Source organism: Rhamphochromis longiceps, linkage group LG7, assembly GCF_057381845.1.
Source record: "Rhamphochromis longiceps isolate RC_006_pf linkage group LG7, R_longiceps_female_GT1.1, whole genome shotgun sequence".
Taxonomy (NCBI): Eukaryota; Metazoa; Chordata; class Actinopteri; order Cichliformes; family Cichlidae; genus Rhamphochromis; species Rhamphochromis longiceps.
Window position 1 is genome coordinate 218,501 of NC_140563.1, and position 24,253 is coordinate 242,753.

At 42.9% G+C, this 24,253-nt stretch overlaps 1 long non-coding RNA gene across 1 annotated transcript; it reads left to right on the forward strand.

Moving 5' to 3' along the window:
• Positions 1–3,321: 3,321 nt before the first annotated feature.
• LOC146664431 (uncharacterized) lies at positions 3,322–3,828 on the forward strand. Its single transcript, XR_014912360.1, has 3 exons — positions 3,322–3,411; positions 3,485–3,574; positions 3,650–3,828. It is a non-coding gene; the product is annotated as an uncharacterized LOC146664431 (long non-coding RNA).
• The last annotated feature ends 20,425 nt before the right edge of the window (positions 3,829–24,253 follow it).

Consider the following 24,253-nt stretch of genomic DNA (forward strand, 5'->3'; position numbering starts at 1 on the left):
TGTGGGGTTAGCAGAGGGAGGAACATAAACAGCCACCAAGATGACATGAGTAAATTCCCTGGGTAAATAATACGGCCTGAGTCCAACAGCACACAGTTCAATGTCCGGGCAACAAATCCTTTCTTTGACTGTTATGTTGGCAGGGTTACACCACCGGTTGTTAACTAAAACAGCAAGCCCACCTCCTTTCCGCTTACCGCTAGCGATGCTGTCCGTGTCCGTCCGAACAGTGTGGAAGCCTTCCACGGAAGCATTCTCATCGGGAATGTCCTGGTGCATCCATGATTCGGTGAAACACATCAGGCTACACTCTTGGTATTCCCTCTGACTCCGTACCAGTGCTGAGAGCTCGTCGATTTTATTCGATAACGATCGCACATTTCCCATCACGATAGACGGCAGACACGGTTTATACCTCCTCCTCGCTTCGAGCCTCCGCTGTCTCACCGTCTCCTTCTTTCTTCTCTTCTGTCCTTGACCTCTGCATCCCCGATGTGTTTTCCTCCAAATTTCAGCTGGTACTTCTGCGGGTCTGGCCAGCGAGCCGGCCGGCATCAGGGCGATCAGCTGATCCCTGGAGTAAACAATCCGTGCGTGTAGAAGTCGTGGCTCTGTGAGGACATCCCGGACTGTGTGCCACTAATAAGAAGGTCGGTGGTTCGTTCCCAGGCTGCCTCCTGGCTGCATGCCAAATATCCTTGGGCTAACCCCGTGTTTGCCTACTGGTGGTGGTCAGAGGGCCCGGTGGCGCCAGTGTCCGGCAGCCTCGCCGGAGGCACTCTGTCAGTGCGCCCCAGGGCAGCTGTGGCTACAATGTAGCTTGCCATCGCCATTGTGTGAATGTGTGTGTGTGTGTGTGTGTGTGTGTGTGTGTGTGTGTGTGTGTGTGTGTGTGAATGTGTGTGTGAATGGGTGAATGACTGAATGTAGTGTGAAACGCTTTGGGGTCCTTAGGGACTAGAAAAGTGCTATACAAATGCAGGCCCATTTACCATTTACCATATCGTGCGGTGCACCGCGCTTCACTCAGACTTTCTGACCACGTCATGATCCACCTGATCCCTGCGTACAGACAGAGGCTGAAGCTCTCCAAACCTGTCGTGAGGACTAAAAAACTGTGGAGCAAAGAGGCTGTGGAGGAGCTTCGCACGTGTTTGGAGTCTACAGACTGGGACACAATGAGGGCTGCTTCTAACAGCTTGGACGAGTTTACAGACACTGTCACCTCCTATATCCACTTCTGCGAGGACAGCATTGTGCAATCACGCACCAGGGTGAGTTATAACAATGACAAACCCTGGTTTACTCCTAAACTCAAAAAGCTGTTGCTGGAAAAGAGAAAGGCATTCAGATGCGGAGACAGGGACTGCTACAGAGAGGCCAAGTACAGGTTCACTAAAGAAGTGGACATTGCTAAACATCAGAAGATGCAGCAGCAGATCTCAGAGAATGACTCGGCCTCTGTGTGGAAAGGTTTTAGGAATATCACCAACTACAAGCCTAAAACCCCCCCACTCCACTGATGACTTGCTCTTGGCCAACACCCTAAACGACTTTTACTGCCGTTTTAACGAGCCATCAGGCAGCCTTTACACCTCCAACGGCCCCAACAATAGAGACACTTTGGACACTAATTCCCCCACCTCTCCCCCCTCCACAGAGCCATCACCACCATCAAACACTTCACCTACAACACCCCCCTCCTCACCCCACACAAAGGAGGATTTCACACAACCTCCTCCCACCACAACTCTTCATATTCATGAAGCAGATGTGAGGAAGCAGTTTAAGAGTCTGAATGCTCGGAAAGCTCCCGGCCCAGACGGTGTGTCTCCTGCCACCCTCAGACACTGTGCAAACGAGCTGGCCCCAGTGTTTTCTGGCATTATCAACTCCTCACTGCAGGCATGTCATGTGCCTGCCTGCTTCAAGTCCTCTACCATAATCCCTGTCCCCAAGAAACCTAGGATCACTGGACTAAATGACTACAGACCCGTGGCTCTGACATCTGTGGTCATGAAGTCATTTGAGCGCCTGGTTCTCTCCTACCTCAAGACCCTCATGGCCCCCCTCCTGGACCCCCTGCAGTTTGCATACAGAGCCAACAGGTCTGTAGATGACGCCATCAACATGGCTCTACACTTCATCCTGCAGCATCTGGACTCCCCAGGAACCTACGCCAGGATCCTGTTTGTGGACTTCAGCTCTGCCTTCAACACCATCCTTCCAGACCATCTCCGAGGCAAGCTTTCCCAGATGAATGTGCCTGATCCCATCTGCCGGTGGATCACTGACTTCCTGACGGACAGAAAGCAGCATGTGAGGCTGGGAAAGAATGTCTCGGACTCCCGGACCATCAGCACCGGCTCCCCTCGGGGCTGTGTTCTTTCTCCTCTGCTCTTCTCCCTGTATACCAACTGCTGCACCTCCACCCACCAGTCTGTCAAGCTAATCAAGTTTGCAGATGACACCACCGTTATTGGGCTCATCTCTGACGGGGATGAGTCTGCCTACAGGAGGGAGGTTGAACGTCTGGTGTCCTGGTGCAGCCACAACAACCTGGTTGTTGTGGCTGCTGAATGCCCAGAAGACAGTGGAGATTATTGTGGACTTCAGGAAGCACACAGCCCCACTCCCCCCCATCATCCTGACTGACACCCTCATCACCTCTGTGGACTCATTCCGCTTCCTGGGTACCACCATCACCCAGGACCTGAAGTGGGAGCCCACCATCACCTCCGTCATAAAGAAAGCCCAGTGGAGGATGTACTTCCTGAGGCAGCTGAAGAAATTCAACCTGCCAACACGGACGATGATGCAATTCTACCCTGCAATAATCGAGTCCATCCTCACCTCCTCCATCACCGTGTGGTACGCTGGAGCCACTATCAGGGACAAACAGAGACTGCAGCGTGTTGTGCGCTCTGCTGAGAAGGTGATTGGCTGCAGACTCCCATCTCTGCAGGACCTGTACACCTCCAGGACACTGGGGCGTGCAGCTCGGATCTCAGCTGACCCTTCTCACCCTGGACACAGTCTGTTTGACCTGCTCCCCTCAGGCAGGAGGCTCTGGACCATTCGCACCAGAACCTCTCGCCATAAGAACAGTTTCTTCCCCTCTGCTGTTGGACACATGAACAATAACCGTATGACTGTTCCCACCACTAACACATGACCCTACGCTGTGTTCACTGCGTCATTCCATGTTTGTGTGACAGGTGAGACCTGGAGACTTGGGACCGCCCCTGGTGGGCGGAGCTGGTCTTCGCTCCTTTCATAAGCGCAGGTGTGGGCAATTGGGTATTCCTTTGCAAACCTGAAGCTGCGAGTGCTTGGTCCGAGTTGGGCAAGTTGGTGTTTCTTAACTATGAAAGTCTGATACGCGTCCTCCCCTAAACTTCTGTTAGAACGGTAGGTTACACAAAAATGTACCACTTGAGCTCTGGCTGTTGGCAGAGGTTTACAGTTATTTGCACCCTTGTAGGTGGGAAACATTGCTCCCGTGAGAACGGTATAGTGGACTTCATCGCCACTGACCCACATTTATTAGGGTGTGACACGAACTTGTGGACAGGTAACAAAACCAATTCAGTGGAGGAATATTCCTGTGTTTTATTGTCCAGCTAGTGATCTCCTGCCTTTTATTCAGAGTACCGAGCTGCTGCTTTGCCAGGTGGATTTCTGGCTGCGGGCAAAGGACCCGACACATCAGTGTGTTTTAATTTGTTTTAAACTGGTGTAAGTCGACGGACTGACTGCTGCGGCTGTCGATGGTTTTGTTTTTTTGTTTTACTTTTTTCTGTATCAGTAGGCACCACAGATATTGATTCGCAGGTGGTGAAGGCGCTGCAGGGAAAACAAATCCTTTTTTTGCCTCCCCGCTTTTGCATGCACAGCGGGGGGCCCGAGTGAAGACGGCGCTGAAGATTTGCCTTTTTTTCTATAGTGTTTTACCCATTTGGGGTCATGTGTGAGTTGCCGTCCATTTTTAACCTGTGTGCTATGTCGATTTGTTTATAAACTGTTCCCCGCAGCGCTTGTCCTGTCTCACGGGCAATCGTACAGTTTTATCGTTTTTAATAAGGTAACGTTTTTAATTGTTTTTAGGTGCTGCTGTTACACTGTTTCTTTTATTTTGTATTAAAAATTAAACTCTTTTAAACTGACTGTGCGCCTACGGCTCTGTCCTATTTTAAATAGGTACCTACCACAGGTCACATTTGGCACTGATCACCACCTGCACTCATGTATATATCTATCTACTTAGCACTTTTAATTCTTATTCTTATTTTTATATCTAAGCGTTTATGACAGTATGTTTGCACTAAGCACCGCAGCAATTTCCTAATGTTGTAAACCTGCTCAACATAAAACCCTTTCTGATTCTAATTCTGATTCTGAACAGGCTGCACGCAGGCTGTGGGTGGCTGTAGCTCAGGTGGCAGAGCAGGTCAGCCACTAATCAGAAGGTCGGTGGTTCGATCCCAGGCTGCCTCCTCCTGGCTGCATGCCAAATATCCTTGGGCAAGATACTAACCCCGTGTTTTCCTACTGGTGGTGGTCAGAGGGTGGCGCCAGTGTCCGGCAGCCCCGCCTCTGTCAGTGCGCCCCAGGGCGGCTGTGGCTACAATGTAGCTTGCTATCGCCAGTGTGTGAATGTGTGTGTGAATGGGTGAATGACTGAATGTAGTGTAAAGCGCTTTGTGGGGTCCTTAATGACTAGAAAAGCGCTATACAAATGCAGGCCACGCTGGTTGGCGCATGCTAATGCAAGATAATGCACCATTATGGAAGGAAACTGTCACGATCTGGTTGTAGGAACTCAGGCGCAGAGCGGTTAGACTCGCTCACGTCTTCTTGCCCACACTCACACAAGTTCACATGGCAGGGAGGTCCAGGGAGGAAGGTCTGAAGCAGAAGAGAAGGGAAGTAACAAACTAATCACGAATCTCAAATTACTAAGCACAAGTTCACAGGAGCTGCGAGAAACACTAACATCAGTAGTACAATCATAAATAAATTATTTATTCTCAATGATCCCAACTAAACCGCCACAAGATTGGTTCAGATCGCTAGATTCATGTATGTCCAAATTCCTTTGGAAAAATAAACCCCCACGTATAAGCTTAAAAACACTACAAAAGACCAAGGATAAAGGAGGACTAGAACTGCCTAACTTTCAGCACTACTTCTTAGCCAACAGGCTTCAGTTTATCTCAGGATGGCTAAAACATACCCTCTTAGATGAACCTTGGCTAGATGTAGAACAAGCACTTTGCAATAATCTAGAGATCTCAGACCTACCATTTATCAGCTCAAACATCCAACGACATGAATGCTTTAAAAGCATCAACATCAGCTCTTCTCTGACAGCATGGTGGGAGTTTCTAAAATTGACGGCGTCTTCATTAATCCCATGCGAACGTACACCTATCTGGAACAACCCTGACATATTACAAAACAATAATATGATAAACTTTTCAGATTGGAGTGGTAAAGGAATCAAATATTTAGAACATATACTAGAAGGAACAGAATTTATCTCATTTGACGGACTAGTTACACAATATGGGATCAACAAGAAAAGATTTTTAGAATATCAACAAATTAAATCCATAGTAAAAAAGAAATTTAAACCGGGTCAAGTTGAACTACAAACACCACCAAGTGTGGTTCAATTTCTTACTCTTAAAACCCCCAAATTAATATCCAAAATATACAGAATGCTTTCTAAAACAGATGAATCAATATCACTTCCTATTGCAAAATGGGAAGCGGATTTATCAGTTAACTTAGACCTAAACTTCTGGTCTCAGATTTGCTTAAAAACCTTTCATCTAATTAGAAATCCCAGTCTTCAATTAATTCAATACAAAATATTACATAGAGTGCACTATACAGGTCATCGGATGTTCAAGATGGGCTTTACGTCTACCAACAACTGCACACACTGCCAAACCAATTCACCGGACAATTATATCCACGCTCTTTGGTTCTGTCCACCAGTTCAGAAGTTTTGGCGCGAGATATGTGAAGACTTATCGAAGTGTCTGAAATGTAACATTCCAACTTCCCCCTTAGTGTGTTTGTTGGGCAGCTTAGATAATGTCACTTCAGAAAAGAATATCGCCCATATGGTTTTCACTGCCCTATGCATAGCCAAGAAAACAGTCCTCATGAACTGGAAAAATAAAAATAATCTTAATTCTAACCAATATAGAAATTATCTATTAGATTACATTAGTCTTGATACAGCCTCTGCCACCACATCAGATCAATTGCTCTGGGCTCCTTTGATCAGCTCCATCACCTAGTGGGGGTGGGGGGTCATAGTTTGGTCCCGCCTTCACTGTTGTGATTGGTGTGGGGGTAGGGACAGGCTTAGGGTGTCGGGGGGTTCCCCGGAGGCATCTTCCTTGGGGGGCTCAACCCGGGGTAGCGGTCATGTCCGGTTAGGGGCTCTGTTGGCTCTCAGGTGACTGTTTCCTCGCGGCTGCGTGCAGCGGGGCTAGGGGAGGGTCTGTGCTGACGGACGTGGGTTACTGACCTGGTAGCCTGGCTGCCCCTGGGTGGGTCCGGGATGGGCGTGAGGTTCTGGGGGCGCTCCATCTCTGGGCTGGGGCCTGGGCCGGGCCTCGGGGGCTTGGGTCCTGGTTGGTGTGTTGCCGGGGTTGTGGGCGGGTGGGTGCATGGGGGCCCAGCCCTGGAGCAGGGTGCCGCCGGTGCATCGAGCCACCTGGGGGGCTCTTCAACTGGTGGGGGAGATTGTCACATCTTGCAGGAGCTTTCCTCTCCTCGGGAGCTCTCTCTGCAGGAGGGGGAGATACAGGAGAGGTGGAGGAAGATCTCAGCCTGGGTGTTTATTGTCTTATGTAGTCTGGAAGATGAATGGATGGTGGGGTGGGTGCAGTTTTCTCTGTGGTGGGGTTGGGTGGACTGTCCCGGGCTCAGTGGGGCCGGGAGGCGCTGCTGCACTGGGCCCTGGTCTGGATGGGCCTGGGCCCCCTTTCCCTGGCGGGTCGCGGAGTATGCGGGTGCCTACTGGGGTCAGCGGGGGAGCTGGCCCCAGGGAGGGGTCACTTGCCCCTCCCTTCCTTCCCTCCCCATCTCCAGCTGCCTCCCTCTTTCCGCTCCACCACAACCACCCACACACGCAGGACCTTGGAGTAGGGGTGTGTCACCAGGGTGCAGAGGAGGCTACCCCCCCTGTCCCCTTCTGGCTGCCTCTGCCTCAATTTTATCCCACAACTTAGACATTCACATTACTCACACTCTCATTACACATACATATAGGATCTTGGGGGTGGGCACGATACACGGAATCCAAAGTACCATCAGGGTGTACACCCCACCCCTGGCGTCGTTGCCCACCTCTCAATGTTAAATACACGTAGACATTGAGGGCTAGCAGGAGGGACCATGCGCTTACCTGCTGCTCTCTGGCAGGTAGCTCCATGCCCTCCTGGGTTTTAAATGCACCTTAGAACACACATGCATCAACACTACAATGAGCGGGTGGAGGGAGGTTTGGAGTCTTCTCTCACCCCCATTCTCTCCGACCTGCTGGAGCGGTCTGTAGTGAGCCCTCATCTGGGACTCTCCTCAGCTCTTTCTGGGACAGTGGCACGGCTGCCCCTCTGTTGGTCTTCCTTGGTCTCTTGTGTTCTGGGGGCCTCTGGATGTCTGGAGTTTTGATCTCCTCCATACCTGCTTCATGCCCTGGAGGACGGGGCTGTGGCTCCCCCACACCCTCTAGCAGATCATTACATGAAGGAACTGTTAAGGTTCAAAAATTGAGGAAGGAGAGTACAAACACCCATTGGTCCAGAAGATCTTGGTCAAACAATGATTTTAATGAATACACACGTGTGGGAAGAACACTCTGTACGCAGACAGCAAGTGGTCTTCGACTTCCTCAAAGCATACACAGATTTTTATAGCATCAGGGTTTGATTTACTGACGCCCCTTCATGCGTCACAGACAGGATATATACACATACGTCAATATCAAAACCACAACGACTTTTGACACAATTTAAAAGAACAATTGTCTTCTATCTTCATAACAGGTGCTTCCTGTCACTGCCGGATGCTCGCTTGTCATCTTGACACCTCAGCAGCAGTTCTGCGACAAACTGCTCTTTTTGCAACCCCAAGCAAAACATGATTAAACTTTTACCTATAAATGATTCTCTCTAACTAAGTGTGTGTGTGTCTGTGTGCTAACCACAATTGCACCCTGTTTCACCTCGCCGACTAGCTCCTGACCCCTAACCAGACAGAGGCAGAAGCCACACTCAGATATGTAACAACTGAAACTATATATGTGTCATCTACTAAATAAATGTTTTAATCAAGAACCCCTACTAAAAGCTTAATACAAGAATATGAACATATAAAAGATATTAAAATAAACTGATATAAGTGTTTTGTAAGCATGTATTGCAATTCCTTCTATGTTCTAGTTTTCCCTCAGCATGGATCATCTAGACACTCTCACTAGTGAAGCTTTAGACCATTAATGAACCTGAACATCAACTCAAATATGCAATATGTATAAAATAGTTATAACTGCACCTGGAATACAAAATTAATATAATAACTTGTATGCATAAACATCTTAAGGCCATCTTAAAGCTATCTGTTACATTGTTAAAGCAATGATCAATTTGAATAACCTAGTAATTCAAATGGCCTCGTCTGGCCTGCTGCTCAAAATAACCTAAGACTGGTTTCACTTCTGCAAACTCTCTGCAAGCCTGTTTCCTGTCAGCCTGTGACTTAGTCTTTCTGAAAGACACACACTGTTCAACCTCTGAATGCAATATAAACTACAGATTATATTATTAATGCAATGGTGATGATGATTATTCTTTAACAATAGCAGTAAAATAATTTCCCTGCTCCACACTCCCTCTCTCGACCTCTGGAACACCAGAGGTCGCAATACATTGTGTCCTGGCTCAGCAAATCAGACAACCTCATGTCATCTAATTGGTCCAGTAATAAACACCAGCTCCCCTTCGAGAACACTCCATGTGTAAGCTTAGGTTTTCTCGGTCCCTCTCTTGTGGTCTTGGACCTCCCTGTGGTCGTCGAGATCTTCTGCAAAGGAAACAAAACACCTTTTCCTGCACCTCCCTAACTTATCCTATCTGGGACTCTTTAATCAAAAGCCTGATCCTAATTATCTTCTTAACTTATTGACTTGTATTTATATATTCTTCAACGTTACTCATCACTTTGAAACTCTTAAAGCGCTGCTTTCACGTCCGGTTGCTTGCTCTATTTTCCCTTATCTGATCATCAACATCCTGTACACACACTGTCGCTGTTGCAAGTGCCTTCACTCTAATCTTAAGTCACCTTTTTAACAAGAAAATCATTATAAGCGCCTGTTCTACTAAAAGCTCCAAAAGAAAACAACCACTTTAATCAATTAAGTTTAAGCATATAAGCAATTACTCCTGTATACATTTCATCATAGCTAAATGCTGCCTAAAAACAACTCCTATGTGTTAACTTCATTTTAACCTCACATTTCCTATGTTATAACCCGTTTTTGGTATAGCCTTTTTATTTCATTTGCTCCTTTTAATTTAACAATACCTTCTATGTAATATCTGTATGTGTAAGCCTACATTATAACCACTTCTTCTAGAAATCAAAAAAGAAATCAAACCTGTTCTCCTCCTTCAACCCTCACTAATTTTCACCCTAAGATTTTCCCTCTAAGATTTGTACACAGCTTTAAAACACTGGCATTGTATCTTCTAAACAGGATTCAGTTCTTTAATCCTTTAACCTTAACATAAAAATAACAGTTTCAGTTTTAGCATATCCAAATGACCAAAAACCCCAAAAAGTCCTGAAATAATCCTAAATTATTAAACCCTAAATTCCCCCTTTTATTTTGACACATTCCATGTGTCACAATACTATACAAAACTTAAAATGCTCAGTTTTCCCCACTCATGCTCCAATCTATGTCATAAAAATAAACTTAAAACAGAACAATTATCAGTCATGTGTTCCTCCAATTAATGGTAACTGAGTCATAACCGAAAATGTTTCCCCTTTAACATTTGGCATTCTCCCAACAATATACTATAATCCCATAATCTAACCCCAGTCAACAAAACAGAAATTTTCTCTGGTAGAAGCCAATTGTTTGTCCACATTTATTCATTCCCCCACCTTCATCCAGTCACACACATTCACATTCAGTCACACCATATATTTGCTAATAGTGAAGCTTCAGATCAGATTCTCCACCCTCAGCAAAATGAGCTCATTTTTTATTTTCCATAGGAAAATATTTCTTTATGCTTTTGGACTGGATTGAATCGCTACAATCCTTTTTACAGGGACTTAGACCTGATCACAGGTAGCTTTCTCCTTAGCCAGTTGTAATCTGGAAAGCCCCCCTTACATTTGCTCTCCCCGAGAATTTGTCAGCGCTGTTGCAGGCCTGCTTAGAACAGAAATGAGAAAAAATAGAGCTGATTATTAGCTCACAAAACACAAAACAAAATCACCTGGCAGGTTTTCTTTAAGTGCACTGTTAAAAATAATGGGCCAATTCTTAGACATGTCCATGTTTCCTAAAACTCCCTCTATTAAAAACAAAAACAACAACAACCCTAACCTAACTGACAGAATCAACCCATCACCCCAACAACCTCAACAACCTTAAACACACAAGTTTTGCCACCACATAATTTCACCTCCTCAATACACCGAAAGTCTCATTAAAACCACACAATTTGCCCACAAAAATCACCCCCTTTATGCACTTTAACATACTTCAATTCAGCATAAAACATAACCCCCCTTACAACAACATATCACTAAACTATAAATTTCCTACCCAAATCTGCACTTCTCTTCTCTGCTATGCTTCCTCTTCTGAAAGCCTCAGTCACACACACACACACACAGGAAGCTCCTGCGTCACCACTCACTCCAAGTGATTTGCATACTTAGTCATATCTCAAGAAGTTGCCGTAACAAGAGGAACATATGTTTAAACATTACCACCTTATTAAATCATTTTATTTCTTTCTACAGTGATCACTGGTTTTGATCACTCAGTACGAGAGAGCACTCCTAAGTCACTCTTTTAAAACTACTTTAATCACTTTTTTTCATAACTCACTCCCTTCGTCATATAGCTTCTTCTATTCCTCAATCACAAACTCAAATGTATTTTATTAAACATTCACACCATTGTATCATTCATACAAAAATAGCAAGCTGTTCTTCATTGCGTATGTTTGTGTTCTAAGCCAGGTTTAATCAGTATCTATACAAATAATCATCATGAGCTTGTCTTGTCTTTATAATAAGGTTAATGCATTTTCTGTTTGTGTATGTGAATTCGCATATGTTGCTTTTGCAGTATGTCAGACTCCTTCATAATTTTGCCTTTAAACAGTCAATTTTCTCCTTCCCAAATTTGCTAACCCAAATTTTGATTTCCCACCTTAAATAACAGCATTCCTTGTCCTCAGCCAGAAGTTAGGGCCCACTTACCCCCTCTGCCTTAGCCCAGCGGCTTTACCCTTAAGGTCCCGTCTTCTTCACCTCATCTCACCAGTGAGTCTGAGCTCACAGGGACTGAGTGGGGCGAGTAATCGTGACTGTGCCTGCCTTAGGTTGTCCCAGGGTTTCGAGGTGAGATCTTACCCGTCATGGGCTATCCAGCCTTCCATACTCGCCTGATACGGGGGCCAAGTGGGCAGGGGCGGGAACACACTGGCTCTGGAAATTAAAGGAGTGTAAGCTGCTTCCTTCATTGCATCTTATATTAAACTATCTCACTTCTGATTCTTTCCTAGAATAATTTCACATATGGCACTTTGTGTATGTGTGTTTTCTATTCATTAATGTAATTGTCAGTTATTTTCTCTCTTCATTTTACTTTTTTATCTGTTTGTTTGTAACGTTCTACTTTAGTTCTACTAAATCTTGATGTAAAAACAATACACCCTCTTTTTACGCACACACACTCTGCAGACTTCCTCTGTTCACACACTCGCCTATGAGTTATTATTATTAGTTATTTATTATTTTGTTCAAATCACACAGAATCATTCAAATCGAGTACTCACAGCATTCACATCACAACCTTCAACGTGCTCACTTTCAATCCTGCAAGACGCAGAGATGGACATCTCCTTCACCTAACATAAAACTAAATTACCATATCAACATACAATTACTGAAATTCAAACTCAAATACACCGTCTGTTTTAATAAAGTCAAAGAGTAAACGGGTGTACCAAGTGTATGTACTTATGTGTTTTTGAACTGAAAGAAAAAGAAACTCAAACTCTTATAACATCACTCATGCCTCTCTCAAATTAAAAACACTTTCAAACTTTAAAACATCCTACTTGACATCACCAAAGAAATACCTCTCACACCTTTATTCCTCATTCAAAACCTTCTAGTCACCGCATTCACACTTAAACTGTGACCAGAGTTGAGGAATATAACTCAAAACACACTTTCCTAAGAGTATTTTAGACATGCTTGTCATAATCAGAAAGAGCAAGTCAAAAACAAACAAACGAAAAATTGAAACCTCCATTAATTCTCACCGCACACACAAGAAATTGAAAAAATAAAACACACCAGCAACTACTGCTGGAGAGAAGTTGCTACTGAAAGTAATATGTTAGTCTTAAGTATATACAGTGCACTCAACATATTTATATATCTACATCCAACTTCAGTCAACTACTATACATCCACTACGGCAACTCAAAACTTTATTTATAGTCCTCTAATAAACATAAATGGCATTTGAAACACACACTCAACAATGTTTGCAGCAGTATTTGTAAAACCAACTGTGGTTTAAACAGTTCACTACTTACTCATTTGCATTTTCACACTCACACACACTCCGTCTAAAATAGCAGCAGCATTGCCTCAGACTCCTTTCACACAGAGATCTCTTATATTTACAAAGACGTCTTATATTTACAATTACTGTCAGATCTGTCAGCTTTAGCGCCTAACCAATTTTGACAAATTTAAGTTAACGGTCCAACCGATAAAAGTCCAACTTTTTTGTAATCAATTAACCAGTATCTGTCCAACAGTTTCTGGCCTCATCTCTAAAGTCCCTAACTCAATTTAAAAGCGTCAACCAACCCAAACTTTGCCTGAAGCTCTATTTTTTGGCGTTTCACAGCCAAGGCTTACCCCGAAGTGTTAAGTTAAAGTTACACGCCCGAAGTCCAACTTCTTCTGTCCAAAAAAGCGCAGACTACCGTTCCAAATGGTAGAGTGGTCCAACCACTAGCTTATTCCAGGATGCCCTGTACCCCACAGTTAAGCCACACTGAACTAACCCTCTTCGCCGAGAGGTCAATGTCGCGCGTCCACGACAAGGAGGGAGCGTAACCTCCGGGCTCTGCGCTTCTTACCAGTCCAACTGGCGTTCTTGAGTAATTTATAATACTTTGGAACAACAGTAAAACACCCAACAAAGTGTAAGACTGAAGCAGGTCCAACCTTATAACCAAAAAATAACCAAATTCCCTAACATACTAAAATCATTGAGCAGTCCAACTGCTTTCCACAGTCCAACCGCATTCAATCATTACCAGCAGTCCAACTGCTTTTTACGGTCCAACCGTATTAAATCATTTCCAGCAGTCCAACTGCTTTTAAATCCTCAGTACTGTCATGAGATTCTCATCAAAATCAAAGCAGACATTTACCGGCAACTTTTACTGAATAGACATTTAATTTTATCATCCAATTCAGCACACTTCGGATAAAATCAACAGGCCTGTGCCTACCTCTTTTTAAAGGCGCCTGTCCCCTCAGTTTGGTTGCCGGGTCACGCCTGCCTGTCTGACCACAACGGACCACCAAATTTCACCATCTACACCTCCAATCCTCCCTCCTCAATTACCGGACGAAGCCCCCAAATGTTAAGGTTCAAAAATTGAGGAAGGAGAGTACAAACACCCATTGGTCCAGAAGATCTTGGTCAAACAATGATTTTAATGAATACACACGTGTGGGAAGAACACTCTGTACGCAGACAGCAAGTGGTCTTCGACTTCCTCAAAGCATACACAGATTTTTATAGCATCAGGGTTTGATTTACTGACGCCCCCTTCATGCGTCACAGACAGGATATATACACATACGTCAATATCAAAACCACAACGACTTTTGACACAATTTAAAAGAACAATTGTCTTCTATCTTCATAACAGGTGCTTCCTGTCACTGCCGGATGCTCGCTTGTCATCTTGACACCTCAGCAGCAGTTCTGCGACAAACTGCTCTTTTTGCAACCCCAAGCAAAACATGATTAAACTTTTACCTATAAATGATTCTCTCTAACTAAGTGTGTGTGTGTCTGTGTGCTAACCACAATTGCACCCTGTTTCACCTCGCCGACTAGCTCCTGACCCCTAACCAGACAGAGGCAGAAGCCACACTCAGATATGTAACAACTGAAACTATATATGTGTCATCTACTAAATAAATGTTTTAATCAAGAACCCCTACTAAAAGCTTAATACAAGAATATGAACATATAAAAGATATTAAAATAAACTGATATAAGTGTTTTGTAAGCATGTATTGCAATTCCTTCTATGTTCTAGTTTTCCCTCAGCATGGATCATCTAGACACTCTCACTAGTGAAGCTGTTGTGATATTTTGATACCATGGTAGCATTTACAGGATATTGTTTTGTAGTGATATTATACAGAAAAGAGTTACTCAATAAGGCCCATTTACTAGTTGTTTTTCTCTTTCTCTGTGACCCAAGAATTGATGTGTAAGAATCACAGGCTGGTACCCCAAGGTCGAAAATACCACAGAGACGAGACCACTTCCTTACTCCCATCCTCCCTTCCTTATCTTTTAGAAAAGAGCTTGTTAAAAGCCAGGTGGTTTGTTTCAGAATTCACTAATGAAAGAACTCTGTATTCTATGTCTAGGAGTGTATTTTGCTGGGATGATCATAAATTGAAGCTGAACTATACAAAGGATACTTCTCTGCTCACAAGGCAGGAAGACGTTTCCTTATTTGGTCTGTACCGGTTTGAACTGAGAATCTGCTGACACACGAACCTTTCTCCTCTATATAAGCTGTTGTATACTTAATAAACCTTTGAGTCAGTTTGGAATGACACCTAGAACGGTCTCCGTGTCTTCTTGTTCTTCTGAACTGCTCCCGGTACTCCGGCCGGTACCGTGATTGCCCGTTGATCATGCATGAGAATATTTTAATTTTGTTATATGTTAAAGGATGAACTCTGCTTATTGGTGCCCACGCTTTAGGAGGAAACTCGATCTATGACAGAGATTTCCTTCAATTTTGGTGTCAGAAGTGGGATCCGCTGACGAAGGTAAATACACGTCTTTAATATTTATATGAGACCGTATTATACCTCTCTCAGTGATCGATCCATAAAGAAACGGGATATGCTGACGAAGTTTCACTTAGTGATCCAGAGAGATACACTGACGACTTCCTTAGTCCCCGAATAAAGTAAATTAAAAGCAGAAAGACACAGGAAGTTGCCTGTTGTTTTGCGAGAAGTTGCTCGTTAAGTGAGAAGTTGCTCACCAAAAAGTGACACAGGAAGTTGCCTGTTGTCTTGAAACGTACGTTAAAAAGTGAGAAGTTACTCACTCAGAGAAAGCTAGCAAATAATTAAATTAACCTCAGATGTGCCATCCTTCAAGTGTGTAAACTCTACGTAGAAAAAAAAAAAATGAGTGTGAATGTGTCTGACGTCACGGTGTTTTTGTGCGCTGTGTAAAAATAATTGTTTTTGATTGTGAGAGCTGTGATACTGCAGATCACCAGCTATTTAAAAAAAAAAAAAATACAAACAAAAAGAGAGAGATGTGTGTTGATTAAGCAGTGATGATAATAATGAACATGTCTTTAGTTTGTCACTTTCAGGTGAAAAGCAGACCCGAATCAATTTTCCACATGCAGCGGTCGGACGAAAATTTAAATAATAGTTGTTAAACAATAGTTTAATAATTGGAAACGTTCAAGCCAAGTTTCTGGCTGACTTATTTTGTTCACGATCTGTCTCAAAACTTTCACTCTCACCTGAAGGAGAAAAAAAAAAAAAAAAAAACCTGATCAGCAGCGGCAGTATCGGAGCAGAGAGCAGTGGCAGTATCGGAGCAGAAGCGACCTTAAAAAAGCACCAGAGAAGAAGAAAAGCAAAACCTATCTTCCTATCTGATTGGATGACTTCCACGGAGGGGCGAACAAGATGGCGGTGTGAAGAGCAGTTTTTGTCCGAGCTCTTAGAACGAGACATTTATTTGACGTCTTTCTGGCTTTCGGGACCTTTTGGAGATCAGCGCGCTGAGCTTGCTGGATCTGAGGCCAGGTTCGGCGGCAGCAGCATGTCAACATGTTCAGAAAGGACTGAGTGACTCGGCAGGCCACATGCGGCTAGCATGTGGCTGTGGTCGGAAAAACTCCATCATAAACACGCCCTGTGCAGAGGTCCAAGCCGAGGGTCGGCCCCAGCGTGGGCGAGCTGATTGTGAAAGCCGTGGCCGCTTTCAAGGCAACGGCATGTCCGCGGCCGCTCTCAAGCAGGCTCTGGATGTGGACAAGAACAAAGCCCGTGTCAAGACCGCCTTCAAAAGCCTGGTGGCGAACGGCACTCTGGTACAGACCAGGGGCCTCCGGATCTTTCAAGATGAACAAGGCTACCGAGACCAAAGCCAAGACGCCCGTCGCGGCCAAAATGCCAAGAAACCGGCAGGACCTGCTAGAAATCGCCCAAGAAAGCAGCAGCAGCAACCGCATCAGAGGACAATAGAATGAGAGTGGTGAGAACACAAATTTTGTTATTAAATGTGGGTAATTAAAATTTGGGTTAGCAAACCTGGGGAAAAGAAAACTGACTGCTTAAGTGGAAAATTGAGACGGAGTTTTAAACACTGCGAGAATAGAAACATATACAAAATCACACAAAAACAAAACATGCATTAACCATACTAACACTCCAAACACAAGAGAACTCATGAAGATTAGACAACATTTTAAGTGTGTGAGTCTGTTTATTATCTTGTCCAAGTCACCTCGTGTGATGCAAAGACCAGTGGAACTCATAGCACATTGCATGCTCTGCTGGATATGCAGCTCCACAGACATGCAATGAAAATTAGCTTGTTATCTTTCATCAGTGTTAAAATAGTGTCAATTTATCAGACACTTGTTATCAAATACTGAATTTATACAATGCAAAAAATTGACTCTCTAGGTTGCAGGACAGCAATTTAACTTTTGAAAAAAAAAAAGAGAAAAAAAAAAATCCTGGTTTGACCAACCAGCGATCAGACAATAAATTTAGTGTTAATATGGTAAATTGGGAGAAGCTTCCTGCTTGATTAATGCAGCACAAGTAATTTACTGTATGAGGGAAATTGTCTTTTGTGATAACATTTTGAACATGCTTTCCTGTTGTCCTGTCAACTTAGTGGGTTAATAGCTGATATGCAAATTAGTTGATCGGTTTTAGATTAATGAAAGGTGATTGAATTCTAGCACGAGTGAATGAGATGTGTTGGAGTGTGTTGAGTGGAGACTTTAAAACACTGAGTTTCCTGCTTTGATGTGCGAGTGAATTTTGTATTTAGCTACACAACTTTGAATACGTCAGAACAAATTTTTTTTGTGAAAATCGAATACAATAGATCTGTGATTTAGTGAAGTTGATGAGGAGTTTGTGTCATGACTTAACAAGGCCTTTTTATTTTGATACTTTTACAGTGCACTGAGAGTTTTGTTTGATAATCTCTGTTATTTTCCATTTTTATCTTTTAAACAGGCACTGATTTTGTTTGTCTATTTTCTTTTCTTTAAGCAGATCCGCACGTCGGGAATTAAAAGTGCTACACGTCGTCGAGAAAATTGTGACAAGTGAGTCTTCTCCACATTAAATTGGCTTTTGGAGAAGGCCACTTATTATAAGTGTCCCAGCCTAAAACTGGATTCAGCGATGTAATCCTATCTAAAGTTCTTTTTTCTTTTTTGAGATGACGTCATTTTGCTGGAAGTGGAAACTAAAATGCGACTACAGGTTCCACTATCAGCAAACAAAGAAACAAACAAAGAAAGAATGAATGAGTGAATGAATGAATGGAAATAAAAACAAACAAACTGACTGACCACTGGTAAAAGCTGACAAGACTTGATCACGACTCAAAGTTAATCTCCACCTAGACAGGACAAAGGGTGGATGAATCTATATGTGTTTTTTGTTACAGGAGCAGTAAGATGACAGCAACATTCGAGGGTGCATGATGATTTAACCTGTGAAATGCCACTTTCTCTGTCTGTGCATTTACTAAGGGTGCTATTCCCTATTTTGTGTTGCTCAGAGATCACTGTGAGAAATTGTATACATCTGCGCAAGCGCTAACATTTGTATTTTCTTTTCTACAGCATTACAGTTTTTTATGTGTTTGATTATGTGGTTTATAAGAGGATTAGTTAATGTTTTTTTTACTATAGGATTTTTGGGTTTACATGTGACTGACATTCTTTCCACAGCTAGGGTTGACTTTATGGTGTTTTTATGGCACCTCTGGAACCTGTTGACCCGTGTCTGACCTCCGTCTGACCACAGTCAATGTGTATTGCTTATGTTTGTTTTTTCTGGGACTGCATGTGGAAGATTCAGCTGAAACAGACAAGTGACATGAGTAAAACAGATAAGAGATTACGTGTTTATGGAATAGTTTATTGTGGGCTCTTTGCTGGCCACTTTGAGCCCATAATAATAATAATAATAATCATAATAATAATAATAATAATAATCATAATAATAATAATCATAATAATAATAATAATATGTAAGTGGAGTGACTTTGCTTAAGAGAAGTCACTGATTACATTAATGTTAACTGAGTACATGGGATGATCCATGTTTGAGGCAAATTAGGGAAATAATTGTAGTTTACTGATTTGAGAAAACCTGCACATGACACTTGTCTTGCTGATGTTGAATGCTTGTTACCCTTATGATACAATTGTTTACAAGTGTGAAGTTTGATTTCACTTCCAGATTTTGCTTTCCGGGCCATGATGGTGTGTATGTATGCAAAACACACTAACATCTTTCATTGCAGGATTATAGGTCCAGGGTGGTGCTGCTCCAGGGGAGGAGATGCCCTGATGTTGCCTGGGATATGATCTAGTTAACCTTTTTCTTTAAGACAGGAATCTGATTTTGATGGGTTGACTCATGGGAGTGTCCATGTGTCAAAAAGAGGGGGATCCAGGATTAATATGAAGCAACGAATTAACATTAAAATTTGTTTTATATGATTTTTGCAGCGATCTGTGTGATTAACAATTCATTCAACAGGTATTAAACCTATGCAAGTGGTGCATCCAGGTTCAGATGAGGCTTTGATGGCCTATAAGTGAGAGGAATGTTAGGTTTTGTACTGTTTATTGTCATTTATGCTTAGAAATATCCATATATGCTTAGAGTTTATACTTAGTTGTAGATTGGTAGAGGTTTGATCACCCTTGATAGTCTGCAAACTTTGTGTGTATCAGAGAGCACTCTGGAGCATGAGGGAGTTCGTGCCTTGTTTTATTGTTTTATGGTAGGACGTAAGTGCTATTTGCTTAGGTGAACTCTTGGCAGGTTTGGGGAAGTTATTTATGGGGTCACACACACACACACACACACACACACACACTATGTCCACAATTTGGTAGAAACACTGAATAATAACTATCAGAAAGTTTGTCTCTCTAAGCCTCTCCCCTCCACAGCTACAAGTGGAGACCAGGGGATGCGGTGTTGGTGAAGCCGCTAAAACCAAGGACACTCTGGGAGGCCGCGCGTTTTCCAGCCCCCAGGCTGTACTGGCAGTGACGAAGAACCAGCATCCTTACGGACGGACAACCTCAGTGGATTCATGCCAGCAGGGTTAAGACCAGCCCAATCGGACCATCTCAGGCGTCGGATCAAGCAGACGACATCTCCGGCGAGCCAGCGCCAGGATCCAATCCAATCCACACACACACGCAATTACTGATTAACACACAACGCCTGAAAGAGCCAGAATTTTTGATATTAAGCTTGCTCGAAGGACCAGTTACATTTATGATTTGTTTTACGTTTATGATTTGTCTTTATATTATGTTATTACATTCTGTCTTTATACTATGTTATCATTTCATGATAAAAGGGGGGAACTGTTGTGATATTTTGATACCATGGTAGCATTTACAGGATATTGTTTTGTAGTGATATTATACAGAAAAGAGTTACTCAATAAGGCCCATTTACTAGTTGTTTTACTCTTTCTCTGTGACCCAAGAATTGATGTGTAAGAATCACAGGCTGGTACCCCAAGGTCGAAAATACCACAGAGACGAGACCACTTCCTTACTCCCATCCTCCCTTCCTTATCTTTTAGAAAAGAGCTTGTTAAAAGCCAGGTGGTTTGTTTCAGAATTCACTAATGAAAGAACTCTGTATTCTATGTCTAGGAGTGTATTTTGCTGGGATGATCATAAATTGAAGCTGAACTATACAAAGGATACTTCTCTGCTCACAAGGCAGGAAGACGTTTCCTTATTTGGTCTGTACCGGTTTGAACTGAGAATCTGCTGACACACGAACCTTTCTCCTCTATATAAGCTGTTGTATACTTAATAAACCTTTGAGTCAGTTTGGAATGACACCTAGAACGGTCTCCGTGTCTTCTTGTTCTTCTGAACTGCTCCCGGTACTCCGGCCGGTACCGTGATTGCCCGTTGATCATGCATGAGAATATTTTAATTTTGTTATATGTTAAAGGATGAACTCTGCTTATTGGTGCCCACGCTTTAGGAGGAAACTCGATCTATGACAGAGATTTCCTTCAGAAGCTTTAGACCATTAATGAACCTGAACATCAACTCAAATAAGCACAGATATGCAATATGTATAAAATAGTTATAACGGCACCTGGAATACAAAATTAATATAATAACTTGTATGCATAAACATCTTAAGGCCATCTTAAAGCTATCTGTTACATTGTTAAAGCAATGATCAATTTGAATAACCTAGTAATTCAAATGGCCTCGTCTGGCCTGCTGCTCAAAATAACCTAAGACTGGTTTCACTTCTGCAAACTCTCTGCAAGCCTGTTTCCTGTCAGCCTGTGACTTAGTCTTTCTGAAAGACACACACTGTTCAACCTCTGAATGCAATATAAACTACAGATTATATTATTAATGCAATGGTGATGATGATTATTCTTTAACAATAGCAGTAAAATAATTTCCCTGCTCCACAGAACCTTTTTTTAAAAAAAAACAAGCGCGTCCATGCTCACAGGTGTACACATGGGTGATCACACCCACAAACTACACCCTTTTTGGCTCCTACCTCAAAGCACACTGTGTTCTGTTGATCTTATGTGCTGCACAATAATGTTTAATATTTAGTATTTACTGTCATATTCCCATATATCATTGTGATGTTGTTTATTCTATTACTCTTGTTCTCTTCTGCTTGTTTTCTTTTTTCTTTCTCAGCAGGTGATCCAGGTGATCGATATATGCATTTTTTTCCCTGCTCATTCTGTTGGTTTTTGTCTTTTGCCCTTCTCCCCCGTCCCTCTTCTCAGCTGTTTCTCTTTCCCTCTTTCTTTCTCCCCTTCTTTCCCCCAGTCAAGTCTGTCCCGTATTCAGTAAATGAAAATAAAATAAACAATAAAAGGTGAATCAAATGGACCATTACGGCAAGGCTGGGATGGTCAATTTGGTAAAGTAAATCCGTTGGGCATCTTTCTTTGCCTTTAGACAACAATTCTGATGGCAAAAGAGCCAAACGGGACAGGCAAAAAAAAAAAAAAAAAAAGTAGTACAATCATCCAGCGACGAGAGGATCTGTGTTCCAGCCTCAAATAGTGCTCCCGGTGATGACAGGTGATTGTTGTCAGGTGTGTGGGCCAAGGGCAGGAGCCCACAGTGAGCTCCGCCCAGGCAGAGAGAGAGAGAGAGAGAACCAAAACAGCACATGTAGCCTTGTGGGGCCGGCTGGGCAGGCACGGAGACCATGACAGAAACCGCATCATTCATGAGGAATGATGTGTTTACCATTATTTTGTTGAGTTCCAGTAAACCTTCGTCTATGGATTCCTCATTAAAACATCAGGATGAATGAACAAAGACAAGAAACAAAAGACAAAAATTTTAAACACATGCACCACACAGTCTAATAGACCTGAGTAGTTATGATAATCCAGGAATGTGAATGAATGATAATAATGGCCCTTTTCCTCACTACACATAACCTGTCGCCACAGGCAGCGTGAGACAAATCCTCATGTATCTACAATGCAAATCAGCATATCCACCAACATATTGGCTTATTTATAATGGCTGCTTTTGAAAATGTAACTGGTGTTGGAGTTGCTTTCTTGTGGAACAAAACTTCTTACAGTGCATTTGTATTTGTTTTCTACCATGCACAGATAACAGCAACGTGTAGTGGCCAACTGAAGAGAGGTAGTGAAACGTCTCCAGGACTTTTCTTTTACAGTTAAAGTGCTAAAATGCCACAATCTAAAAATAATAAAATATTAACTATTAGTGCCATATATGATACAGTAAGTCTTAAACAATTTTCCTATTTGGATAAGAGTTTAAGAGGAATAAACTGATAAATAATATGATGCAAAAGATGTAGAGAACATTTATCAGACTGTTGGAAAAAAATTTCAGGCGAACCTGTGAGGTTGAGAAACTCGTTGAGAGCAGCTGATATGTCTGCTAATTATACTAAGAATTATACTAATTTTGCAATACTGTAGTTATGCTAATACAATAATACAGAGACAAGCACAACAGTCAAATGGCCCTCTATGAGCAAGCACTTGGCATCAGTGGGAAGGAAAAAGTCCCCTTTGACAGGAAGAAACCTCCAGCGACACCATGCTCAGGGAGGGGTGGTTATCTGCTGCTACAACTATAATATAATAATGATTGCTTTATAATAGGGATAAATAATCATAGACTCAATGTAAGAACTCACTTGTGTCAGCAATTTTCAGGAGGGAATCAGAATCAGAATCAGAATCAGAATACTTTATTGATCCCTGGGGGAAATTATTTTTTGTTACAGTGCTCCATTTTAAACCAACATTAAGACAAGACAGACAATATGCTAACTAAGAATAGTACAATATATACATATATATACATACATACATACATAAGTCACTTATAAATAAATATTTGGAAAAGAAACATGTGTAGCTGTAGCAGCAAACAGTGTGTTAAGTGGATGCGTTGTACAGGGAGATGGCCACAGGCAGGAATGATTTCCTGTGTCGTTCAGTGGTGCTTTTCGGTAATCTCAGTCTCTCACTGAACGAGCTCCTGTGACTGACCAACATGTCATGGAGTGGGTGGGAGGTGTTATCCAACATTGTCTTTATCTTGGACAGCATCCGCCTCTCCGACACCACCTTGAGGGAGTCCAGCTCCATCCCCACAACATTGCTGGCCTTACGGATCAGTTTATTAAGTCTGTTGGCATCTGCGACCCTCAGCCTGCTCCCCCAGCATGCAACAGCATAGAGGATCGCACTGGCCACCACAGACTCATAGAAAATCCTCAGCATTTTCTGGCAGATGTTGAAGGACCTCAGTCGCCTCAAAAAATAGAGACGACTCTGGCCCTTCCTGTAAAGTGCTGTGGTGTTTTTAGCCCAGTCCAGTTTATTGTCAATGTGTACTCCAAGGTATTTATAGTCCTCCACAATGTCAACACTGACCCCCTGGATTGAAACAGGGGTCAAGTGTTTCCTGGTCTTCCTGAAGTCCACGATCAGTTCCTTAGTCTTTGCCACGTTGAGCTGCAGATGATTCTGCTCACACCACGTGACAAAGGAGTCGACCACAGCCCGGTACTCTGTCTCATCATCCCTGCTGATGCATCCAACAAGGAGGGAGAAGGCCTAACTATGGAAAGGACGTGAGGAAGAGGAAAAAGAAGAATGTTAAGGAACAAAACAGAAAAAGACCACCACAAAGATTGGAGACCCACGAGCAACAAAAGTCCCAGTCGCTTCAGTCGTCAAATATCCACAGCTGAAGTCAAAATCAACGATGAAAAAAGAAACCAAAACAAAAAAACAAAACTGCAGGAGAAAATGCAGAGTCAGACAGACAGATGGAGGCATTGTGTCTTTCCTGCTCTCACACCAGCTCAT